Source organism: Muntiacus reevesi, chromosome X (assembly GCF_963930625.1).
Source record: "Muntiacus reevesi chromosome X, mMunRee1.1, whole genome shotgun sequence".
In the NCBI taxonomy this organism is placed as follows: domain Eukaryota; kingdom Metazoa; phylum Chordata; class Mammalia; order Artiodactyla; family Cervidae; genus Muntiacus; species Muntiacus reevesi.
This window is the reverse complement of record NC_089271.1, coordinates 56,296,281-56,323,626: the sequence shown is the minus strand read 5'-3', so window position 1 is coordinate 56,323,626 and position 27,346 is coordinate 56,296,281. Positions and strand designations below refer to the sequence as shown.

The window sequence follows — 27,346 nt, the reverse complement described above, 5'->3', positions numbered from 1 at the left end:
CTTTTCCATCTTCTTGGCTTTCCTTCATCAAATTATCTTCCCACTGTCACAAGATGGTAGCCTCAACAAGAAGCATCACTTCCTCACCCAACTATGCAGGGTTGTGAAAATGCAGAAAAGAAAGAAGCTGGTTAGTAAGGGGTGCAGTTTTCCCTCATGTGTCTCTCTTGTCTTCAATCTGGTTATAAAACCTTCTCCAGAAGCCCCTACCCCAGCTGGCTTCCTTCTATGTCTCACTGGCTAGAACTGGGTCACGTGGTCTGACCTAACCCAGTAATTTGTGAAAGGGAAAGGCGTTCTCTTGACTGGCTTAGACCAGCGGGTTCTCAGCCCTGGCTGAGCATTGCCTTCACCTGAGGAGTTTTTTGGGTTTTTTTTTTTTTTTTTTAATGTCACTATTAAAAGAGCTCCATCCACAGAGATTCTGATATAATTGGTTTGGGGTGGGATCCAGTTATTAGGATGTTTTAAAAGCTCCCCAGGGGATTGTACAGTGCAGCCAAAGTTGAGAGTCACCAAGTTGGACCAGTCTTGCTTCATGCCCTGAGCTGAGCTGTTGCCACTGGATCAAGATCAGGATGGGAACTAAAAGGGTGTGGATGAGCAGTGAACTGTCTGACACAGTCATTCATGTGGAAGAACTTGGAGCTGTGAAATACCACACAGCTGTACAGTGTTAATATTGAAATAGGAAAAACAGCTTAAATTAATCATGGCTCTATGTATCACCCTCTCACATTCCGTCAGTGCTTCCCAGGTGGCGCTAGTAGAAAAGAACTTGCCTGCCAATGCAAGAGATGAAAGAAACATGGGTTCACTCCCTGGGTTGGGAAGAGCCCATGGAGAAGGTCATGGAAACCCACTCCAGTATTCTTGCCTGGAGAATCCCATGGACAGAGGAGCCTGATGGGCTACAGTCAATGGGGTCGCAAAGAGTCAGACACGACTGAGTGACTTAGTACACACACAGGCTCACTTCATAGAAGTAACCACTATGTTTCTTGTATGTCTAAGAATGTTTTATGCAAATTCAAACAGAAATATAAAGCCCTTTTGTACTTAAATCGTTTTAATTCCTTAAACTTTTTAAATTGAGATATGACATAACTTTATATTATTTTCAGTTGTACAACATAATGGTTCAGTATTTATATGTATTGCAAAAGATCTCCACAATTAGTCCAGTTAATATCCATCACCACACATGGTTATATAGGTTTTTTTCTTATGATGAGAACTTTTAAGATCCACTTTCTTAATAACTTTAAAGTATACGGGAATTCCTTGATGGTCCAGTGGTTAGGACTCAGCATTTTCACTGCTGAGGTCCCAGGTTCAATGCCTAGGTGGGGAACTAATATCCCACAAGCCATGTGACATGGTCATTGTGTGTATATGTGTATATACACAAAAAAAATAGTATTATTAACAGTCACCATGCTGTACATCTCCATGACTTATTTATTTTATAACTGGAAGTTTATACCTTTTGACCCCCTTCAGCCATTTCAACCTCTGCCCCCTGCACCCTCTGCTTCTGGCAACCACTAGTCTGTTCTTTGCATCTATGAGTTCATGGGTTTTAGGGAGGGAAGTAGAGGGCTTGATTTCACATATAACTGAGATTATACAGTATATGTCTTTCTCTTTCTGACTTACTTCACTTAACAAAGTGCCTTCAAGGTCCATCCAGGTTGTCACAAATGGCAGTCTCATTCTTTTTTTATGATTGAAAAAATGCCTTGGATACCGTATTTGCTTTATCCATTTATCCATGGATGAACACATAGTTATTTCCATATCTTAGATGTTGTAAATAATGCTGTAGTGAACATGGGAGTACAGATATCTTTTTGAGATATCTGTTTTCATTTCCTTTGGGTAAATACCCAAGATTGGAATTGCTGATCATATGATAGTACTATGTTTAACTTTTTAAGTAGCCTTCATCCCATTTTCCACAGTGACTTCAACAGTTTACATTCCCACTATTCTTGGGTGACCAGGAGAGGCGCTTTGCCATACTGGATTTCTGCTGTCATCTATCTAAAGTCCACAAACATGACGGCAAAGACAAGGTTATCAAAAACATGCCTTTGAAGAAGATGGTAGAGAGAATTCGAATTCACAAGTTCCAGATTCTAGATAACAAGGTAATCACTGCCTTGGACAAGTACTTGAAACTGAGCAATGGGGAGAATGTGGCCTTTGAATATGTTCACCTCTCTCAGTCACCCACCCATCAGTCCCTGGTCAGCAGTTAAAAGCATGTATATCACCTGTTTTGAAGAATCCAGTACCAACTACATTTATTAAATATAAGGGCATGTTTTTCTTTCTAAAAATTGTTTAGTAAGATTTTTAGGGACTATTTTCAGTATTTTTGTGCCAGTTAAAGTGGGATGCTTTTGAATCTAAAAGCTTAATTTTATAAAGTTGACTTTCCTAGATTAAAATTGTATATGCTTTTGGTAATTGGAAATTCTGAGAATATTCAGAAAACTAAGATCATGGCATCTGGTCCCATCACTTCATGGCAAATAGATGGGGAAACAATGGAAACAGTGACAAACTTTTTTGGACTCCAAAATCACTGCAGATGGTGACTGCGGCCATGAAATTAAAAGACACTTGCTCCTTGGAAGAAAAGTTATGACCAACCTAGACGGCATAAAAAGCAGAGACATTACTTTGCCAACGAAAGTCTGTCTAGTCAAAGCTATGGTTTTTCCAGTAGTCGTGTATGGATGTGAGAGTTGGACTATAAAGAAAGCTGAAAGAAAGTGAAGTCGCTTAGTCGTGTCCAACTCTTTGCGACCCCATGGACTATAACCTATCAGGTTCCTCTGACCATGGGATTTTCCAGGCAAGAATACTGGAGTGGGTTGCCATTTCCTTCTCCAGGGGATCTTCCCAACCCAGGGATCGAACTCAGGTCTCCTGCATTGCAGGCAGATGCTTTACCATCTGAGCCATTGCACCAAAGAATTGATGCTTTTGAACTGTGGTGTTGAAGAAGACTCTTGAGAGTCCCTTGGACTGCAAGGAGATCCAACCAGTCAATCCTAAAGGAAATCAGCCCTGAATATTCATTAGAAGGACTTATGCTGAAGCTGAAATGCCAATACATTGGCCACCTGCTACAAAAAACTGACTTATTTGAAAAAAAACCCTGATGCTTGCAAAGATTAAAGGCAGGAGTAGAAAGGGATGACAGAGGATGAGATGGTTGAATGGCATCACCGACTCAATGGACATGAGTTTGAGTAAACTCTGGGAGTTGGTGATGAACAGGGAGGCCTGGTGTGCCACATTCCATGGGGTCACAAAGAGTCGGACACAACTGAGCAAGTGAACTGAACTGAGAATATTGGCTGCTAATTGTTGCCCTCACATTCTTACAGAATTATTTTCCATTTTCCTATGGAATATTCCAACAGCTAGCTGTGTCATAAGATATTGCTGAAATCATCCATTTATCCTTTGACAAAGGATCAGTAATGTTTAGAGAAAGATTTGTGGACTTAAACAAGAAACTTTATGCCCGTGAATTGATTTAGAATCCTTTACAGATTAGCATTAAACTTAATTATTAAGTATTTAGCTTTTGTTTAGGGATTTTTGTGATGGTGTTTTGTGAATAACCTTAGCTAAGTAATTCTTCCTTCCCCTTTTTTTGTGTCAGTGTTTCAGAAAATGGTGAACTTGATACCTCTGCCATCCCTAAATCCAGTTGTGACAAAATCTAATTCATGGGTATGATTTAAAGTTTACAGAAATAAAACTAATGAAACTTAAAAATTAAAAAAACTTCCCATATCTTCTTTTTAATGATTATCTAGTATTTCATTGTAAGAATGTATTGTAACATATTTAACTAGTTCCTAGTCCCAACATTTCATTGCGACATTTTTAATTGTATTTTTAATTTTAATTACATTTTAATGTACATGTAAGTACATCCATAAGAAAAATTTCTACAGTATAGAATGAGTATATAGGATATATATATATATATATGTATACAAACACACACACACACACACACACACACACATATATATATATATGGACTTCCCTGATAGCTCAGACGGTAAAGTGTCTGCCTACAATGTGGGAAACTGGGGTTTGATCCCTGGGTCGGGAAGATCCTCTGGAGAAGGAAATGGCAACCCACTCCAGTACTCTTGCCTGGAAAATCCCATGAACAGAGGAGTGTGGTAGGCTACGGTACATGGGGTTGAAAAGAGTCGGACACAACTGAGCGACTTCACTTCACTTCATATATACATATATGTGTGTGTGTGTGTGTGTGTGTGTGTGTATACCTATAGGGTATATAGGTTTCTTTACATTTTGTGCTCTGCAACAAGAGAAGCTACTGCAATGAAAGTTGTACCAACTTCCACCCCCACCAGCTGTTTCTTGGAGTGTCTGTTTCCTAGACTTTCAGCAACAATTTTCAGCAATTTTTCCATTTTTTTCAATGTGGCTAGTATGATGGATGGAAAATCCTTTTCCCAGCACCCTGGCTCTCTCTGACCCTACAGTTCATCTCAGACAGTGAATAATTGCTGCAAACCTCAGGTTGAGATAACCAGATGCCAAGATGAAATTCACTTCTTAGTCCTTCTTCAATGCACCTGTATTTGCCAGGAGTCATTTCTGTGATTCTTTTGAAAGACTGAACATGTTTTGAAATCTAAATGATCATCCTGGGATACCTTGATGGTCCAGTGGTTAAGAATTCACCTTGCAATGCAGGGGATACGGGTTCAATCCCTGGTCTGGGAAGATCCCACATGCCATGGAGCAGCCAAGCCCATGCACCACAACTACAGAGCCTACATTCAGGAACCCACAGACCACAACTACTGGGCTAACATGCTACAAGTACGAAGCCCATATGCCCTAAACCCTGTGCTCTGCAACAGGAGAAGCTACTGCAATGAGAGGCCCATGCACTGCAACTAGAGAGTAGCCCCTGCTCACCTCAACTAGAGAAAGCCTGTGTTCACTCACAAAGATCCAGCACAGCCAAAGATATATATATATATATATATATATATATATATATATATATATATGTGTGTGTGTGTGTGTGTGTGTGTGTATATATATATATATTTAAATGCCATCCATTTATAAAACCACACTTACACAGGCTGTCAGGTTGTAGCAAGCTTCTTATTAAGCTGACCTTCCAGTACTGCTACAGGGGATTGTACTTAGTGACTTGAACTTCAGCTATTTCGGGACACTATCACTGGGGAACTGAGGCTGCTTTTAAATAAGATTGAACTCTATACATTTTCACTGTATTCCTGAGAGCCTTCTTTATTGTGTGGGGCAGGGGTGGCAGGTAGAAGTGCCCATTGACATTGCTGAGGCAGGGTTCAGAAGGGTTTTTCAAAGAGGCTTTTTTTAGTCTGGGCAGGGATTTGTTTCCCATGAATACAAATGGAATATAAATAGTTGGGGGTGACGCTTTTAAAAAACATTTATAAGCAGCTGGCTTAAAATTCCTCAGTACTTCTTTTCTCAGCTCTCAGCATAAGCAGCATAGGAAAGACTGGAAGTAAAAAAAGCCAAATGGGTCTTCCTTTTATGTGTCTAGTCAAAAAAGGTGATTAATAAATGAACTTCTGTCTCCATGGGTCTTCTGGCCCCTCATCCTCTCTCTTCATAGTGGAATTCAAGGAAATTTCTCTACTGAAAGAACTAGGGACTTCCCTGGGGTCCAGTGGTTAAGACTTCATGCTACCAATGCTAGGGGCATTGGAGTTCAATTCCTGACTGGGGAATTAAGAGCCCGCACACCACCATGGTATGACCCCCCCCAAAAGTTTCTGCTCAGGTGCAGTATTAAAAAAAAAAAAAAAGAACAGTAGGAACTAAGAAAAAGCGCTGGCCCAAGTTCAAGAGCACAGGGAAGTGGAGAACTATTGGAGAACTGAACAGGAAGCAGTTTCAGTTGGAGAAAAGTTACCAAGCTCAGTGATGTCTTCATGGGAACAGGAAGCCTTCAGCTCTGCTCCAGCCCACAGGCACCAAGCCAGCGGCTTCTGGCCTTCTGCACATGAGAGGCCGTCATGCTGGGTGCCGAAAAGATGTTGGAGCGGCAGCTGATAGTGAATGTTTTGAAATTCGGGGGTTAAGAGGCAGTGGAAGACGACCACCCTGTTTGACTTCAGTGATGACCAGAGCGAGCAGATTCCCCTCCCCGAGAATGCATGCAGCAGGGGGCTTGGCTGTAGAGTCACATTCCAAAGATAGCCACTGAGGTAGACTTTTTTTGTCATGTGCCATGGGGGATCTTAGTTCCCTGACCCAGGGATCAAGCCTGTGCCCCCCTGCAGTGGAAGTGTGGAGTCCTAACCACTGGACCACCTGGGAAATCCATGTGCTAAGTTGCTTCAATCGTGCCTGACTCTTTGGGACCACATGGACTGTATCCTGCCAGGCTTCTCTGTCCATGGGATTCTCTAGGCAAGAATACTGAAGTGGGTCACAGTGCCTTCCTCCAGGGATCTTCCCGACCCAGGGATCAAAACCACGTCTCTTATGTCTCTTGTTTTGGCAGGTGGGTTCTTTAACACTAGTGCCATCTGGGAAGTCCTGGCAAGTCTGTAGACTTATTTTTTACTCATGGAATGGAAGCCCTTTCTGTTAAAATGTTAACCTTCAGGCAGCAGCATTAGAAGGAGACCCAGAAGGCACAGGAGTGTTGTGAGGACATAGAGAGATCTCTGAGCCCTGACAGCAAGAAGCCCCAGATCTGACCTGAAATCCAAATGCATAGAGGGCTGGCTTAGAAAGATTAATATTGCATGATTAAGATGGTTTGGTCTCAGTAACCAGCAGGCTGGAAGCAGAGAAACCAGCTCAACTGAAAGACTGAAATAGAGCATTACAGAAGCATTTGTAAAGTATGGGGAGCAGGTAGGGGCTGGAAACTGAGTTTTTCTGTAAAGATGATGGACTGGGAAAAGTTATGAGCAGCCTCCTGCAAACTAGGTTGAAGCAGTCCTGACATACATACAGCTCAGGTGAACATCAAGGAAAAAATGTCTCAGGGCTTTGAGGGTCACTTTGCCCATGACTGAGACCAGACATTACCAAAAAGGACTCATTACTGCCTTAGAGAGGTTATGGGAACAGCAAGCCAAAAACACTAACATCAAGATAATGTTTTAAAAATAGGACTTCCTTTCAAACACCCTAGAGCTGGCATATGTTAAATGTACAGATTTTAGAAGCAATAAAATAGATGCTCTCCCTTCCTCTAATAAAGGATTATCACTAACAGGGATGCAAGAAGGGAAAACAATATATTTTTCAGGTTCTGCAAACAATAAAAAAAGTTAAACTTTGTTGCTTTTCTGTCCATTCCCCTCCTCCACCCCATCCCCCAAGCTGGGAATTGCCAAGGGGACCATTTTGCAAAAAAGGAGATGGTTGGCTAAAAATAAACACACAGAGCCCTCCCAAAGAACAACAAAACTCCCAGCATTATTAAATGCCCTTTAGATTTGTTCTTATTTCTCCACAGTCAAAGGGGATGATAAATTATTTTGAGCTCAGGAAAAATCCATCTACTGCTCCTAAGTATGGCAATCTCTGGCAAGCCTGTGGGCCCAGGAGAGGAGAATGTCCTTTGGGAGTGAACCCGCACTTGGTCATGGTGACATTTTATCCCCACCAGACTGTAGGCAGTTCTAGGAAAGGGTGGTGCCTTGATCTCTCGGCAGGGAGAGAGAACCAGAAATGATGGGCTAGACTTAGGCTGACCCAAAGACTCTGTACCCTGACAAGCTATTCTAACATGTGAATCCTGAAGCTGATGTGGGGGCAGCCTTAGTGCCCCCCACTCCATTGACTTATAGCCTTGTAGGGGCTAAAGGGCTGCCTGAATGACAGGTCCAAGCTCTGGGCACTTCCTAGCCCCTGACACCCCCACTTGGTAGATGGCAAACATCTGCAAGTGGGCAGTCAAATAGATAGTATAACATACTGACTCCTGTTCCTTTATTTGAGTTGGAGATGACTTGACTCACGAAAGCAATTATATATGATAATTAAAATTGTGCCTCAGAGCAGCTCAAAGAACAGGAAAATCCCAAGTCAATGAGGCAAACTCACCTTTTGCCAAGTTTTATTAATGCTGGTTTGGAGTTTGCTGGTCTGAAGTTCGCTGGCTGATTCATGTCAATGTATGACAAAACCCACTGAAATGTTGTGGGGTGATTGGCCTCCAACTAATAAAACAATATTAAAAAAAAAAAAAAAAAAAAAAAAAAAAAAAAATTTAGGAAATTTTTAGCTGGTGGTGGGTATGATGAATGTGGAAATAAAAGATAAAATAAATAAAAGATAAAAGATAAAATTATTTTATTCTCATAATGGCCATTTCATTTCTGCACTGGCTGACTCTGGGGTTTGGCTAATGAATCACATGGAATGAGGTTTTACTCTAAATTCTGGAGTAGAGAAGTGAGTCCTCTTCTCCCACTGGGAGTAGGGAGGGGCAGGGGTGTGGCTCAGCTTTGGACATGGACTGGTGGCTTCTCCCCTAGTTTCTCCCTTTACTTCCCAGGCATGAGTTTTATTTGTTCATGGCTTTTTGTTTGCTTGTTTTTAAAAAGTCTCTGTTTTCACCTGAAGGGAGAGTTGTATTAAGTAGAACTGAATTATTGACTAATGCAGGTAGAGTGGTGCCCCCTGCCACTGCCACTTAATTTTTCAGATTAAAAGTTTGGAAATGATTTATAGCATGTATACTGCTTAAAGTACTTTTCTAGGCTATTTGGGGGGGTGTGCTGTTATATTAGCAAACTCAGTGTTTCCTATTTCATTTTGCTTCACAATCACAGGGAGAGAATGCTTGCACTTTGACATTGCTGGTATTTCAAGTATTATTTTAACATTATCCCTAGGCAGCTCCCTTAAAAAAAAAAAAAAAAGACAACTTAATGGCTGTATTGTCACAAACATTGTCAGTCATTTCCGTTTTCCTTGGCACTGCATCTCACTGATTTGAGGTGAAAACAGGAAGGTGAAGAAAGCTTAACCCAGGTTAACAGATAAGCTTAGATGGTAACATCACCCACAGGCTGCGGTTCTAGAATAGGATATCAGAAGATGACCTCCCCCACCCCGCCCAAGAACCTGTCGCCCTTGAAAAAGCGGCTGAAGGCCTATCCTCGGCTCATTTGTTCTGCAGCAGGTCTGGGAGGAAGGCTGTTACAATAGGCTGGAAAATAATTCCCCCATGATAACAGGACAGATTGAATACCCGGAAACCTCAGCTCCCTCAGCTCAAGTGCCAAGTCCCAGGACTGACGTCTTTAGCATCTGTGAAGTGGCTCCTGGTGGGGAACACAGGGCAACTAACTGGCACAAGTGTGTAGGCAGGGATAAATGAAACTAAGAAAAACTGGAAGGAAAGAAGGGTGAAGAGAAATCTACCAGTGCAATTCAAGGAAGGGAGGGAGGTGCCCATGCAGGTTGGCAGAGCCACTGGGGACACCCAGGGCTTGGTACCTAACATGAAAGGAGCCAGGAAGGCCAGAGAGAGGCAGATTCATTTGGCCGAATCTTCTGTTGTCAACCTTGAAAGCCGGCAGGAAATTATTACTTCCTCCTCCCCATCCCAGCTTCGAAGGTTGAAAAAAGTATGATTAAAATGCTAAGAGTGTCTTCCTGAGTTATTCCACCAAGGGAGCCTCAGCCAAGCCCACTGCAAGCAATCGCAGCCTGGAATGAAAATTTCCCTTTGATGGCAGTGAGGCTGTTAGTAGGTCAACCAGCTGTATTTAGGGCCAGGCTGGTTATTTAAATATTCAAAGGAACTGTAGCAAAGGAGATAAAATACACCCAACTCATGGGAGTATGACTTTCTATCATTAAGTGAACAGTCTGTTTTTTAAAAGTGCAAGTGAATTTGTGAATTAATTTGAGTATTAAGGAGTGACAACACTTCAGTGACACATATTAAAAGAACCTTTTGTAGATGCATCACAAAACAATATATAGAAGTCTTTGTAATTCTGGAAATTAATTTCACTAAGATAGTTTTTTAAAATTATCTATTCTTTCTTATCACAGGTCTTTAAAGAGTTTTGACTTAGGAGTGACCAGAGGGTCTACACCATATCAGGTGGTTCAGGCAGTAGCAAACATTCTCCCCAGATGTTGGGCAAGTGGAAATCATTTTAATCAAGAAATATAGTACCTTAAAATTTAATTCCACATGATTAAACATCTAGCAGTTGGGGGAAAGGGCAAAACTATATTCTTGGTAACTGTAACTGGCTGATAACCTGAGAGTTCAGTTTTAAATTGTGCACAAAAACTTGAAAACTTCATCGCTCTAAATAAATCAGTCCCCATAGTATTAAGAAGAGTGGGGTCTGGAGTTAAATTCTTAATCCTATATCTAAAGGATTTAAGAATTTGGGGGAATATCACACTAAGAATTCATGGACATGTTTATGTTTTAAACACATTCAAAAATTAATGAAAAATGGTAGGAAATTAACTGAGAGTTTTTATAGAATCTACTTGGAGGTGAAGTCAAAACTGCAAGGTATTTGAGCCACCCTGCCCTGGTGCAAGTGACATGCAGAAATTGAGACCAAACCCAGAAGATAGGAATCCATTTCCAATGTGAAGAAAGGGCCTGTTGGGGTTGCTGCCTGTGTCCCACCTGGCTTAGCAGGACTCCAGAACTGTTCTTCAAATAGCCCAGAAGCAGTACTAGATCTTTGAGGGCACCTGTCTCTTCTCTATGGGCTTCCTAGGTAGTGCAGTGGTAAAGAATCCGCCTGCCAATGCAGGAGATGCAGGAAATGTGGGTTCGATCCCTGAATCAGGAAGATCCCCTGGAATTGGAAATGGCAACCCACTCTAGTATTCTTTCCTGGAGAATCCCATGGGCAGAGGAGCCTGGTGGGCTACGGAGTTGCAGAGTCAGATACAACTGAGCACACACACACACTCTCTCTCCTCCCACCTTGTAATGCTGGGCAATGTTATAAAAAATCTGAACTTATGAAAAGCAGTGGGGTACTCTTTCTGCCTCCTTCTGATGCCTGTGTCAGAAGCTTTCTCTATCTCCTTTATGAAATAAAAAACTGAGTTCTTGTTTTGTTTTGTTTTTTTTTAAGAAAAGCAGCTTTTCAGGCAGATTGTTTTAAAAAAATCTTTAAAGAAGGTTTTTAATAAAAGGATTTAAGAGTACTTATGGAAACAAAAGAGGAGGAGATAGGAAATCTACCTGAAAAAGAATTTAGAATAATGATAATAAAAATGATCCAAAATCTTGAAAGCAAAATGGAGGTACAGATAAATAGCCTGGAGACAAAGATTGAAAAGATGCAAGAAATGTTTAATAAAGATCTAGAAGAAATAAAAAAGAGTCAATTAAAAATGAATAATGCAATGAATGAGATCAAAAACACTCTGGAGGGAACCAAGAGTAGAATAACGGAGACAGAAGATAGGATAAGTGAGGTAGAAGATAAAATGGTGGAAATAAATGAAGCAGAGAGGAAAAAAGAAAAAAGGATCAAAAGAAATGAGGACAACCTCAGGGACCTCTGGGACAATGTGAAACGCCCCAACATTCGAATCATAGGAGTCCCAGAAGAAGAAGACAAAAAGAAAGGCCATGAGAAAATACTTGAGGAGATAATAGCTGAGAACTTCCCTAAAATGGGGAAGGAAATAGCCACCCAAGTCCAGGAAACCCAGAGAGTCCCAAACAGGATAAACCCAAGGCGAAACACCCCAAGACACATATTAATCAAATTAACAAAGATCAAACACAAAGAACAAATACTAAAAGCAGCAAGGGAGAAACAACAAATAACACACAAAGGGATTCCTATAAGGATAACAGCTGATCTATCAATAGAAACCCTCCAGGCCAGAAGGGAATGGCAGGACATACTGAAAATAATGAAAGAGAATAACCTACAACCTAGATTACTGTACCCAGCAAGGATCTCATTCAGATATGAAGGAGAATTCAAAAGCTTTACAGACAAGCAAAAGCTGAGAGAATTCAGCACCACCAAACCAGCTCTTCAACAAATGCTAAAGGATCTTCTCTAGACAGGAAATGCAGAAAGGTTGTATAAACGTGAACCCAAAACAACAAAGTAAATGACAACGGGACCACACCTATCAATAATTACCTTAAATGTAAATGGGTTGAATGCCCCAACCAAAAGACAAAGATTGGCTGGATGGATACAAAAACAAGACCCCTATATATGCTGTCTACAAGAGACCCACCTCAAAACAAGGGACACATACAGACTGAAAGTGAAGGGCTGGAAAAAAATATTTCACGCAAACGGAGACCAAAAGAAAGCAGGAGTCGCAATACTCATATCAGATAAAATAGACTTCCAAATAAAGGATGTGAAAAGAGACAAAGAAGGACACTACATAATGATCAAAGGATCAGTCCAAGAAGAAGATATAACAATTATAAATATATATGCACCCAACATAGGAGCACCGCAATATGTACGGCAAACACTAACGAGTATGAAAGAGGAAATTAATAGTAACACAATAATAGTGGGAGACTTTAATACCCCACTCACAACCATGGATAGATCAACTAAACAGAAAATCAATAAGGAAACACAAACCTTAAATGATACAATGGACCAGCTAGACCTAATTGATATCTATAGGACATTTCACCCCAAAACAATCAACTTCACCTTTTTCTCAAGTGCACACGGAACCTTCTCCAGAATAGATCACATCCTGGGCCATAAATCTGGTCTTGGAAAATTCCAAAAAATTGACATCATTCCAGTCATCTTTTCTGACCACAGTGCAGTAAGATTAGATCTCAATTACAGGAAAAAAATTGTTAAAAATTCCAACATATGGAGGCTAAATAACACGCTTCTGAATAACCAACAAATCATAGAAGAAATCAAAAAAGAAATCAAAGTATGTATAGAAATAAATGAAAATGAAAACACAACAACCCAAAACCTATGGGACACTGTAAAAGCAGTGCTAAGGGGAAGGTTCATAGCATTACAGGCACACATCAAGAAACAAGAAAAAAGCCAAATAAATAACCTAACTCTACACCTAAAGCAATTAGAGAAGGAAGAAATGAAGAACCCCAGGGTTAGCAGAAGGAAAGAAATCTTAAAAATTAGGGCAGAAATAAATGCAAAAGAAACTAAAGAGACCATAGCAAAAATCAACAAAGCTAAAAGCTGGTTTTTTGAAAAAATAAACAAAATTGACAAACCATTAGCAAGACTCATTAAGAAACAAAGAGAGAAGAACCAAATTAACAAAATAAGAAATGAAAAGGGTGAGATCACAACAGACAACACTGAAATCCAAAGGATCATAAGAGACTACTACCAGCAGCTCTATGCCAATAAAATGGACAACTTGGATGAAATGGACAAATTCTTAGAAAAGTATAACTTTCCAAAACTGAACCAGGAAGAAATAGAAGATCTTAACAGAGTCATCACAAGCAAGGAAATCGAAACTGTAATCAGAAATCTTCCAGCAAACAAAAGCCCAGGACCAGATGGCTTCACAGCTGAATTCTACCAAAAATTTAGAGAAGAGCTAACACCTATCTTACTCAAACTCTTCCAGAAAATTGCAGAAGAAGGTAAACTTCCAAACTCATTCTATGAGGCCACCATCACCCTAATTCCAAAACCAGACAAAGATGCCACAAAAAAAGAAAACTACAGGCCAATATCACTGATGAACATAGATGCAAAAATCCTTAACAAAATTCTAGCAAACAGAATCCAACAACATATTAAAAAAATCATACACCATGACCAAGTGGGCTTTATCCCAGGAATGCAAGGATTCTTTAATATCCGCAAATCAATCAACGTAATACACCACATTAACAAATTGAAAGATAAAAACCATATGATTATCTCAATAGATGCAGAGAAAGCCTTTGACAAAATTCAACACTCATTTATGATTAAAACTCTCCAGAAAGCAGGAATAGAAGGAACATACCTCAACATAATAAAAGCTATATATGACAAACCCACAGCAAGCATCACCCTCAATGGTGAAAAATTGAAAGCATTTCCTCTGAAATCAGGAACAAGACAAGGATGCCCACTCTCACCACTACTATTCAACATAGTGTTGGAAGTTTTGGCCACAGCAATCAGAGCAGAAAAAGACATAAAAGGAATCCATATAGGAAAAGAAGAAGTGAAACTCTCGCTGTTTGCAGATGACATGATCCTCTACATAGAAAACCCTAAAGACTCTTCCAGAAAATTACTAGAGCTAATCAATGAATATAGTAAAGTTGCAGGATATAAAATTAACACACAGAAATCCCTTGCATTCCTATACACTAACAATGAAAAAACAGAAAGAGGAATTAAGGAAACAATACCATTCACCATTGCAACAAAAAGAATAAAATACTTAGGAGTATATCTACCTAAAGAAACAAAAGACCTGTACATAGAAAACTATAAAACACTGATGAAAGAAATCAAAGAGGACACAAACAGATGGAGAAACATACCGTGCTCATGGATTGGAAGAATCAATATTGTCAAAATGGCTATTCTACCCAAAGCAATCTATAGATTCAATGCAATCCCTATCAAGTTACCAACGATATTTTTCACAGAACTAGAACAAATAATTTCACAATTTGTATGGAAATACAAAAAACCTCGAATAGCCAAAGTAATCTTGAGAAAGAAGAATGGAACTGGAGGAATCAACCTACCTGACTTCAGACTCTACTACAAAGCCACAGTCATCAAGACAGTATGGTACTGGCACAAAGACAGAAATATAGATCAATGGAATAGAATAGAAAGCCCAGAGATAAATCCACGAACCTATGGACACCTCATCTTTGACAAAGGAGGCAAGGATATACAATGGAAAAAAGACAATCTCTTTAACAAGTGGTGCTGGGAAAACTGGTCAACCACTTGTAAAAGAATGAAACTCGAACACTTTCTAACACCATACACAAAAATAAACTCAAAATGGATTAAAGATCTAAATGTAAGACCAGAAACTATAAAACTCCTAGAGGAGAACATAGGCAAAACACTCTCCGACATAAATCACAGCAAGATCTTCTATGACCCACCTCCCAGAATATTGGAAATAAAAGCAAAAATAAACAAATGGGACCTAATGAAAATTAAAAGCTTTTGCACAACAAAGGAAACTATAAGTAAGGTGAAAAGACAGCCCTCAGATTGGGAGAAAATAATAACAAATGAGGAAACAGACAAAGGATTAATCTCAAAAATATACAAGCAACTCCTGAAGCTCAATTCCAGAAAAATAAACGACCCAATCAAAAAATGGGCCAAAGAACTAAACAGACATTTCTCCAAAGAAGACATACAGATGGCTAACAAACACATGAAAAGATGCTCAACATCACTCATCATCAGAGAAATGCAAATCAAAACCACAATGAGGTACCATTACACGCCAGTCAGAATGGCTGCTATCCAAAAGTCTACAAGCAATAAATGCTGGAGAGGGTGTGGAGAAAAGGGAACCCTCTTACACTGTTGGTGGGAATGCAAACTAGTACAGCCACTATGGAAAACAGTGTGGAGATTTCTTAAAAAACTGGAAATAGAACTGCCATATGACCCAGCAACACCACTTCTAGGCATACACACTGAGGAATCCAGATCTGAAAGAGACACGTGCACCCCAATGTTCATTGCAGCACTGTTTATAATAGCCAGGACATGGAAGCAACCCAGATGCCCATCAGCAGATGAATGGATAGGGAAGCTGTGGTACATATACACCATGGAATATTACTCAGCCGTTAAAAAGAATTCATTTGAATCAGTTCTAATGAGATGGATGAAACTGGAGCCCATTATACAGAGTGAAGTAAGCCAGAAAGATAAAGAACATTACAGTATACTAACACATATATACGGAATTTAGATAGATGGTGGCGATAACCCTATATGCAAAACAGAAAAAGAGACACAGAAGTACAGAAAAGACTTTTGAACTCTGTGGGAGAACGTGAGGGTGGGATGTTTTGAAAGAACAGCATGTATATTATCTATGGTGAAACGGACCACCAGCCCAGGTGGGATACATGAGTCAGGTGCTCGGGCCTGGTGCACTGGGAGGACCCTGAGGAGTCGGGTGGGGAGGGAGGTGGGAGGGGGGATCGGGATGGGGAATATGTGTAACTATATGGCTGATTCATGTCAATGTATGACAAAACCCACTGAAATGTTGTAAAGTGATTGGCCTCCAACTAATAAAATAATATTAAAGAAAAAAAAAAAAAAAGAGTACTTATGGGTCTGGAGGTTGGACTGATAGCATCTCCATAAATGTCTGTCAAGACATGGGATCTGATCAGGCAACATTTAGCACTGGTTGGTTATAGACAGCCACCCTGAGCTACTGCCAGGTTGTTCTCAGATCTTTAAAATGACCCCAATGGAGAGCTAAGCTCATTGCATAAAGAGTGATTGAGGAAAGCTTTTTATTATGAAATAAGTATAGATTCATGGAAAGTTGCAAAAATAGTACAGAGAGATCCAGTGTACCCTTCACCCAGCTTTTCCCAAAGGTAATGTCTTACACATCTTAGATGTAGATCAGTATCAACACTAGGAGATTGACATTGGTACAATCTACAGCCTTAGTCAGTTTTCAACAGTTTTTACATTCACTCTTTTTGTGTGTATTTATGTGCATAGATTTGTCCAATTTTATCACATATGTGTAAATACTATCACAATCAAAATACAGAATGGTTCCATCAGCAAAAAGAAACTCTCTTATGCTACCCATTTATAGTCACATACCTCACCTTACTTTCCCTGGCAAACACTAATCTGTTCCCCATCTCTGCAAATGTACTATTTTAAGATTGTTATAATATATAATATTATATGATTATAATATATATAATCATATATATTCATGATATATAATATTCATTATATAATCATATACAATCATATATTGTACAATTATAACTATATAATTATAATATATATTATAATCACATAATATATAACCTTTTGAGATTGTCTGTTTTCATTGAGCATAATTCTCTGGAGATCTATCCAGGTTGTTGCATGCTATCAATGTGCTAAGTCACTTCAATCATGTGCGATTCTTTGTGACCCTATGAACTGTAGCCTGCCAGGCTCCTCTGTCCATTGGATTCTCCAGGCAAGAATACTGGAGTGGGTTGCCATGCCCTCCTCTAGGGGATCTTCCCCACACAGGGATCAAACCTGTGTCTTCCTGCTGCTCCTGCATTGCAGCCTATTTTTTTTTTTTTAGGGAACTACTTGACTTTTTAAAAAAATTAATTTATCTATTTTAATTTGAGGCTAATTACAATATTGTGGTGGTTTTTGCCATACATCGACATGAATCAGCCATGGGTGTACATGTGTCACACCATCCTGAACCCCCTTCCCACCTCCCTCCACACCCCATCCTTCTGGGTTGTCCTAGAGCACTGGCTTTGAGTGCCCTACTTAATGCATCAAACTTGCACTGGTCATCTGTTTCACATATGGTAGTATACATGTTTCAATGCTATTCTCTCAAATCATCCCACCCTCATCTCTCCCACAGAGTCCAAAAGTCTGTTCTTTACATCTGTGTCTCTCTTGCTGTCTTACATATAAGGTCATCGTTACCATCTTTCTAAATTCCATACATATGCATTAATATACTGTATTGGTGTTTTTCCTTCTGACTTACTTCACTGTGTATAATAGGCTCCAGTTTCATCCACCTCATTAGAACTCACTCAAATGTGTTCTTTTTTATAGCTGAGTAATATTCCACTGTGTATATGTACCACAGCTTTCTTATCCATTAGTCTGCCAATGGACATCCAGGTTGCTTCCATGTCCTAGCTATTGTAAAATAGTGCTGCAATGAACATTGTGGTACACGTGTCTCTTTCAAGTCTAGTTTCCTCAGTGTGTATGCCTAGCAGTGGGATTGCTGGGTCGTATGCAATTCTATTTCCAGTTTTTCAATGAATCTCCACACTCTTCTCCATAGTTGTTATACCAGTTTGCATTCCCACCAGCAGTGTGAGAGTGCTCCCTTTTCTCCATACGCTCTCCAGCATTTATTGTCTGTAGACTTTTTGATGGCAGCCATTCTGACCGGCATGAGATGGTACTTCATTGTGGTTTTGATTTACATCTCTCTGATAATAAGTGATGTTTTTCATCTTTTCATGTGTTTGTTAGCCATCTGTATGTCTTCTTTCAAGAAATGTCTGTTTAGTTCTTTGGCCCATTTTTTAATTGGGTCATTTATTTTTCTAGTATTGAGTGCAGCTGAATTTTTTACTGCTGAACCACTGATCAATAGTTCATTCCTTTTCATTGGTGAGTGATGTTCCATAATATGGATGTACCACAATTTGTTTAACCATTAACCCATTTGAAGGACATTTGAATTGTTTCCAGTTTTGGACTACTTCAGATAAAGCTGCTATGAATATTTGTGTATAGGTTTTTATGTGGATGTAAAATTTCATTTCTCTGTGATGAATGCCCAGAAGTGCAATTGCTGGATTGTGTGGTATATATATGTATGTTTAGTTTTATAAAAAACTACCAAAAAGAATATGAAAATACCAAACTGTTTTTCGGGGTGGTTGTACCATTTTACATTCCCATCAGCAATCTTTGAGAAGGAAATTTGTTGCAGCCTCATCAGCATTTGGTATTGTCTTGTCAGTATGTTGCATTTTAGCTGTTTTAATAGGTATGAAGTTGTATGTCATGGTGGTTTTCATTTCCCTTTTCCCACTGGCTAGACTTGGTGGGCTGCTGTCCATGGGGTCGCACAGAGTAGGACACGACTGAAGCGACTTAGCAGCAGCAGCCGTGATGTTGAGCATCTTTTCATGTGCTTATTTGCCATCCATATCTGCTCTTTGGAAAAATGTTGATTCAGATGTTTTGCCCCTTTACTAACTGGATTGTTTTTTACTCTTGAATTTTGAGAGTCATTTGTATATTCTAGATAAAAGGCCTTTGTCAGATATGTGGTTGCAAATATTTTCTCTCAGACTGTATCTTTTTTTTTAATCTTCTTAACCAGATCTCTTACAAGAGCAGAAGTTAAACAAGATCCAATTTATCATTTTTTCTTTTGTGGATTGTGCATTTGACGTAATGTCTAAGAACTCTTTGCCTAGCCCTGGGGACCTGAGGATTTCCTCCTGTTTTCTTGTGTGAGTTTTATATATTTTTTATTTTGCCATTCCTTATAAATTTTAGGATAAGCTTATCTATATCAACATTTAATCCTGATTTATTTTGAGTTAATTTTTGTATAAAGTATGATGTTCAGGTCAAGGTTTTTTTGTTGTTTTGTTTTGCCTATGGATGTCTAACTGCTTTTGCACCATTTGTTGAAAAGACTGTCTTTCCTTCAATGAATTGCTTTTGCACTTTCGTCAAAATTTAGTTAGCTATACACATACATATGTCTGTGTCTGGGTTTTTTTTTTTCCCTCACTGAACTATCTGGCCCTCACCAGCATCACATGTGATTAATATAGTTAAATATAGCTTAGTATTGAATAGAGTGATTATTCCTACTTTGCTAGCTTGCTAAGTCGTTTCAGTTGTGTCTGACTCTGCAACCCTATGGACTGGAGCCTCCAGGCTCCTCTGTCCATGGGATTCTCCAGGCAAGGATACTGGAGTGGGTTGCTGTGACCTCCTCCAGGGGATCTTCCCGACACAGGGATTGAACCCATGTCTCTTACATCTACCTGCATTGACAGGTGGGTTCTTTACTGTTAGCACCACCTGGGAAGCCCTATTTCTACTTCATTCTTTTCCAAAAAGGTTTTAGCTATTCTGATTTCTTTGCCTTTCCATGTAAATTTTAGAATAAGTTTGTCTATATGTGTAAAAGTCATTGATAAAATTTGATAGGAATATTACTAAACCTATAAATCAATTTCAGGAAAAATGACATATTAATTTGAATCTTCCAATCCACAGCATAGTTATGTCTATTGATTTAGATCTTTTTTGATTTCTTTTCTTGGTGTTTTGTAGTTTTTAGCATATGAGTCTTTTATTTTATTTTTTTTATTAGTTGGAGGCTAATTACTTCACAACATTTCAGTGGGTTTTGTCATACATTGACATGAATCAGCCATAGAGTTACACGTATTCCCCATCTTAGTTCTTTGGTTAGATTTATACCTAAGTATTTAATTAGAGCAATTTTAAATAGTATGAGGATTAAAATTTGCTCTAAAAATGTTCATTTCTAGTATATATAAATACAATTGATTTTTTAATATTGAGTTTGTAACCTGCAAATTTGCTGAATTCATTTATTAGTTCCAGGAGTTTGTTTTGTTCATTCTTTGGAATTTTCTATGTACATAATAATATAATCACAAATGGGGCAGTTTTATTCCTTTCCAAAAACATGGTTTTTCTTTTTTTTGCCTTATTTAATTGGCTAGAACATCTAGCATTATGTTGAATACACATGTTAAGTGCAGATCCCTTTGTGTTCTTCCCAATCTTAAAGGGAAAATATTCAATTTTTCCCTATAAGTAATGAGGTTAGATGTAGGTTTATGTAGATTTTTAAATATTAAGTTGAGGAAGTTCTCTATCTGTAGTTTGCTGAGAATTTTTCATGAATGGGTGTTAAATTTAGTCAATGTGTTAAATTTATAAGTTTCTTGAGGTGGGTGCTCTAATTATTGGTTTGAGACCTTTCCTCTTTTCTAATGTAAGCATCTAATACTGTAAATTTCCCTCTCAGCACTGCTTTGGCCATGTGTCACAAAATTCGGTGTGTTGCATTTTATGTGTCCATCTAAGTGGACATTTAGAAATATATTCTTTAATTTCCAAACGTCTGGAGAATTTCCCCCTATCTTTCTGCTATAGATTTCTAGTTTGATTGCATCAGGATTAGAGAATGCACTCTGTAATGTTATTTCAGTTCCTTTCAATTTTTTTCAGGTTTGTTTTATGAACCAAGATATGGTTTGTGTAGGGAATGTTTCATATATGTTTAAAAAGAATTTCATATATAATTTCATGTATGTTTAAAGAGAAGAACAGTGCTTCTACTGTTATTAGGTGGAATGGTGTACAAATGTCAATTCAAACATTTGATTGATAGTATTGCTTTGTTCTTCTCTATCATTGTTGATTTTCTGTGTAGTGATTCTATCAATTGTTGAGAAAGAGGTATTGAAGTTTTTAACTGTAAATTTGGACATGTCTATTTCTCCTTTCTGTTTCAGTTTTTGCTTTAAGGAATTTTAAGTTCCGTTGTTTGCTATACACATACACATTTGGGGTTGCTATCATCTTCTTGGTGGGTTGAACATTTTACTAAAGTCTATTTTATCTGATATTAATAAAGGTACTCATTTATTTTAATTAATATTTGTCTGGTTATATTTTTCATCCTTTTACTTTCAATCTACTATATCATATTTGGAATTTTATATATATATATATATTTCATATGAGCATATAGATGGATCATTTTTTAAAAACCATTCTGTTGGTCTTTTTGTATACCATATTTGTGGGGTTTGACCATTTATATTTAATGTAATTATTGATAGTATAGGGCTTATATTTTCCAGAGTCTTTTTCTTTATAGGTTATTACAAAATATTTAATTCCCTGTGCTATATAGTAGGTCCTTGTTGGTTATTTATTTTATATATAGTACTGTGTATAAATCAACCTCCTGATTTATCCCTCCCCTACCCCTTCTCTTTCCCCTTTGGTAACCATAAGTTTGTTTTCTATGTCTGTGGGTCTATTTGTACGTTTTTTTTTTGTTTTTTTTTTTTTAGATTCCACATATAAAGTGACCCAAAAGAAAAAAAAAAAAGATTCCACATATAAGTGATATCACATGATATTTGTCTTTCTTAGGATTATTTCACTTAGTGTGAAAATCTCTAGGTTCATCAATGTTGTTGCAAATGGCATTATTTCATCCTTTTTTTATGGCTGAGAAATATTCCAATGTGCGTGTGTGTGTGTGTATACCACATCTTCTTTAGCCATTCATCTGTCAATGGAATTTTAGGTTGCTTCCATATCTTGGCTATTGCAAATAATGCTGCATTGAACACTGGATCTTTTTAAATTATAGTTTTCTCTGGATATATGCCTAGGAGTGGGATTATAGAATTATATGATAACTCTATTTTTAGTTTTTTAAGGAACCTCCATACTATTATCCATAGTGGCTGTACCAATTATACTCCCACCAACAAGATAAGAGAGTTCCTTTTCTTTCACATCCTCTTCAGATTTTATTATTTGTACTTTTTGATGATGGCCATTTTGACCATAGTGAGATGATACCTCATTGTAGTTTTGATTTGCCTTTCTCTAATAATTAGTGATGTTGAGCATTTTTTCATGTGCCTGTTGGCCATTATATATTTCTTTTGGAGAAATGTCTATTTAGATCTGCTAATTTTTTTGATTGGATTGTTTGATTTTTTTATATTGAGCTATATGAGCTGTTTGTATATTTTGGAAATTAATCCCTTGTCAGTCACATCATTACAAATATTTTCTCCCATTCTGTTGGATGTCTTTTTATGGTTTGCTTTGCTGTGCAAAAGTGACTTCTTTAGATTACACCTATGTAATTAATCATAACCTGCTGTTCTCAACATTCTATTACCTCAAGTGAACTGTAGAAATTTTATGTCCATTTATGTTCCATTATCCTGTGCCCTTTATAACTCTCTTGTAATATTCTCTCTGTATATTGAGAACCACGTTATACAATGTTATAATTTTTGCCTCAACTAACAAACATAATTTTTTAAACTCAAAAGAACAGTCTATTAAGTTTACTTGTATTTTATCCTCGTCTTCATTCTGATGTTTCAAGTTCCTTCTTTTATCATTTACTTTCTGCTGGAAGAACTTCTTTAGCAGTTCTGTTGGCAACAAAATCTAGTTTCCTTCATCTGAGAGTGTCTTTATTTCACCTTCATTTCTGAAGGATATCATGAAATATAGAAGTCTGAGTTGACAGTTATCTTCTTTCAGCTCTTTAACAATGTGCCCCTTCCTTTTGGCTGCCATGGTTTCAGACATGAAATCCACTGACATTCATATCATCATTTCCATAAATAATGCATCATTTCTCGCTAGTTGTTTTCAAGATGTTTTTGTCTTTACTTTCCTGAAATTTGATTATGTGTATCTTGGTGTAGATTTCTTGGGGGTTCACCCAGTCTCTTGAATCTGTAGTTTTATGTCTTTTGCCAAATATGGGAAAGTTTTAGTCATATTTATCAAGTGCTTTTTCAGCCTCAATCTCTTTTCCCTCTTTTTAGAAACTTTAAAAAATGAACAGTAGATAAGTTATTGTAATACCACAGGTTTCTGATGCTCTGTTCATCTCCTCTCACTCTATTGACTTTCTTTTGTTCAGATTGAATAGTTTCTATAGTTATGTTTTCAGATTCACTAATTGTTTATCTGTCATCTCTATTCTACAACTGGGACCCTCCAGTGAGCTTTTAAATTTTATAAAATGTTTATTTACTTATCTTTGACTCTGTTGGGTCTTTGTTGCTATTTGAGGGCTTTCTCTAGTTATGGCGAGTAGGAGCTACTCTAGTTTCAGTGTGCAGGCTTCTGATTGAGGTGGCTTCTCCTGTTGCAGAACATAGGCTATAGTGTGCACTGGCTTCAGTAGTTGCAGCATGCAAGCTCAGTAGTTGCATGTCCTGGGCTCCAGAGCATGGGCTCAGTAGTTGTGGCTCCTGGACTGTTGCCTCATGGCATGTGGGATCTTCCTGGACCAGGGACTGAACTTGTGTCCCTTACATTATCAGGCAGATTCTTAACCATGGGGCCACCAGGGAAGCCCTAAAATTTTGGTTATTGTATTTTACAGTTCTAAATTTTCCATTTGGTTCTTTTTTCATTTTTGTTTTATATTTCTTTGCCAGGATTTTTTTTTTCAAGTTGTGTTTATAATTGATAATTTGGAAAGTACTTTTATGATGGTGGCTTAAAATCCTTCTTGGAAAATTTCAGTATCCATGTCATTTCAGTGTTAGCATCTGTCAGGTGTCTTTTCTCACTTAAGTCAAAATCTCCCTGGCTCTTGGTTTGACAGGTGGTTTTTATTGTATCCTGAACATTAGTTGTATATTTGAATATGTTATGAATCTCTGAATTTTATTTAAGTCTTCTATTTTAGCAGGCCTCCACTGACAGTGCACTGGTAGAAGGGGTGCATCACCTGTTATTGCCAGGTGGGTGGGGTAGTCCAGGAACCCTGGCTTCCCACCAGGCATCTGCTGACAGGAATGTGTGCACGCATGCTAAGTCGCTTAGTCATGTCCAACTCTCTGCAACTCCATTGACTGTAGCCTGCCAGGCTCCTTTGTCCATGGAATTCTCCAGGCAAGAATACTTGCCATGCCCTCCTCTAGGAGATCTCCCTGACCCAGGGATTGAACCTGGGTCTCCCACATTACAAGCAGATTCTTTACCATCTGAGCCACTAGGGAAGCCCTCTACTGACAGGAGGGTTTTTTTTTTTTTTTTTTTTTTTTCCTGAGGTAGTTGGGTTTTGTCTTTCTAGACTGACCCTCTCCCTCTCCTTTGGCTAGAGAAAACAGGCTTTTCATGGGGGCTTTATGGTCTATGGCCATTGACATTTCTGGTCTGCTGGATTCTTCAGCACCCATTTTAGGATATAGAGGAGGCAAAGAGAAAACCCAGGCAACTCATGGCCGTGTTGTTCCACAATTCCCAACATCCCCAATCAGTCTACCTTCTTTTCCCTTTCTTTCAGAGTCTTTTATTTATTTCATAAATCACGTTTGGGAAGAATTTAAGTCATACTCTGTGGGAGGAATAAGGAGAAATGCATCTATTCTATCTTACCTGGAACCATAGTCAGCCCATCTGGAGACTGGTTTTTATTAAACTTAATTATACTGAAATTTGACATGCTGGGGCTTTATGTAAATAACCTGTACTAACAGAATGCTAAGGGTCATTAGACAAGCCTCAAGGCATTTATGAAATCAGCTCTTTCCTAATGCTTAGTATGATTCTTTACTGCACATTTTTAATCATCTTGAAAGTGCTTCTTACCCAAACACTGCATCAGTAATTTTATTGAGTTTCATCACACTAGAAAATAATGTCAATGGTATTACTTCATTCTTTGAAATGGTTGAGTGATATTGCATTTTATATATGTACCATATCTTCTTAATGCCATTTGCAACAACATGGATGGACCTAAGGATTGTCATACTGATTAAAATAAGACAAAGAAGACTGAGCGCTGAAGAACTGATGCTTTTGAACTGTGGTGTTGGAGAAGACTCTTGAGAGTCCCTTGGACTGCAAGGAGATCCAACCAGTCCATCCTAAAGGAAATCAGTCCTGAATATTCATTGGAAGGACTGAAGCTGCAGCTCCATTACTTTGGCCACCGGATGTGAAGAGCACACTCACTGGAAAAGACCCTGATACTGGGGAAGATTGAAGGCAGCAGAGGAGGATGACAGGGGATGAGATGGTTGGATGGCACCACTGACCCGGTGGACATGAGTTTGGGCAATCTCCAGGAGGTAGTAAAGGACAGGGTGCCTGGCACGCTGTGGTCCACAGGGTCACAAAGAGTCGGATATAACTGAGTGACTGAACAAAGTGTTTTGAACTTAGTGCCTTTTAGTCCTAGCTGGCAGTGCTTTTGCCAATACAACTTTCACAAAGATCTTGTGGGTTTCCAATTTATCTGATTCTGATTTGCTAAATGCCATACAGCCACATTCACAATTCTTTTTTAGATAGGGCTTTCCCTGCTTTTGAAAAATTAGAACCCTTTTGTCTAGCTGAGTAGATCTAATAAAATCATTATAAATTTCAAAAAAAAAAAAAAAAAAAGACAAAGAAGGAGAAATATCGTATGACACCCCTTGTATGTGGAGTCTAAAAAGAAATTATACAAGTGAACTTATAAAACATAAAGAGACTCACAGACTGAAGAGAATGAACTTATGGTTGCCAGGAGGAAGGATGGGGAGAAGGGATAGTTAGGGTTTTTGAGGTGGACATGTACGCACTGCTATATTTAAGTGGATAACCAACAAGGACCTACTATATAACACATGGAACTTTGCCTTCTGAGCCACCAGGGAAGCCCTGGATGGTTACATGGTTGGTGCCTAAAGATACAGCTTCAGTCCCAGCCCTTACCCCACTCTATCCAGCAGGTCTCAGAAAGTTCTCAACAGGCAGTCCACAGCAGCAGCTGCAGAAAGCACAGTCACACTAGAAGAGGCGCCCCCATCTTTTTCCTGTCTATCCTCCCCAAACGCCTCTTGGGTCACAAGCAGAAATTATAAATACTGATTCTGTATGGATTTACAGCATTGGATAATGCAGCTTAGGTAAGGAAGATTACAGGTTTCATATTTAAGAGGCCTTATATTGTCCAAGTTCAACAGGCTTTCCATCTATGGATTTCTGTGTTCTGAATTTCAAACATCCTTTGTTTCTTTCCTTCCAGGTCAGTCACCATAAGCCAGGACACTCAGCATGTTGTCCCAGCACTGGAAGAACCCACGCTGTGGAGGCAATCTATCACACTGTCAGAGACTGGGGCTTGACTTGGTACCAACTGCTGTGCAGTTGGAGCAGGAATATCACGGGCTGTTAAATAATGAATGACACATTGGTTGAAACGAAGTTTCTAGTAAGGAAGTGACAGTGCAATGCAGATTATTATGGCAATAAATTAGGAAGAGCTTTAGTTCCCAGCCTGACCCTGCCTCTGTTGGAGTCAATTCAACAGGGCGTTCTCAGAACAAAGAAGAGACGTGATTTGGTACCGTTTCCCATCAGCAGGTGCCTGGACAAAACATCAATGTGAAGACGGGCCAAGTGCAGTCCTATGTATCTTGATTAAATCACTTAATATTAAATAAAAGATTTGGGTGGTGTATTTTAAAATCTGACTCATCCAGCTTTTCTTCAAATAGCTCCCCTGGCCCCCACCCCTAAATGGATTTTTTAAAAGTAATTTCCTGGGGTGGGAAAACCCTAATGAACTGAAAGAAATGTTTGCTTTTAAATTGTTCTATCTGATGTTTTTGCAATTATACTATTAAATGATTCTGGAGTCACTGTTAATGACAAGATTTGTTTTTGATTTTGCTAGGGAGCAGATTTTATGATATAGTTCAATTGCATGATTTAGGGAGCAGTTAGTCTACATATAGAGGAATACA

At 38.6% G+C, this 27,346-nt stretch overlaps 1 protein-coding gene across 1 annotated transcript in view; it reads left to right on the top strand.

Moving 5' to 3' along the window:
- The window catches only part of CHST7 (carbohydrate sulfotransferase 7), a 32,242-nt gene extending 4,994 nt beyond the window's left edge, over positions 1-27,248 (top strand). The window contains exon 2 of the mRNA XM_065915453.1: positions 26,626-27,248. The gene's annotated coding sequence lies outside the window, so the exon portion shown is untranslated. The remainder of the gene's footprint in view (positions 1-26,625) is intronic.
- Positions 27,249-27,346: the final 98 nt, after the last annotated feature.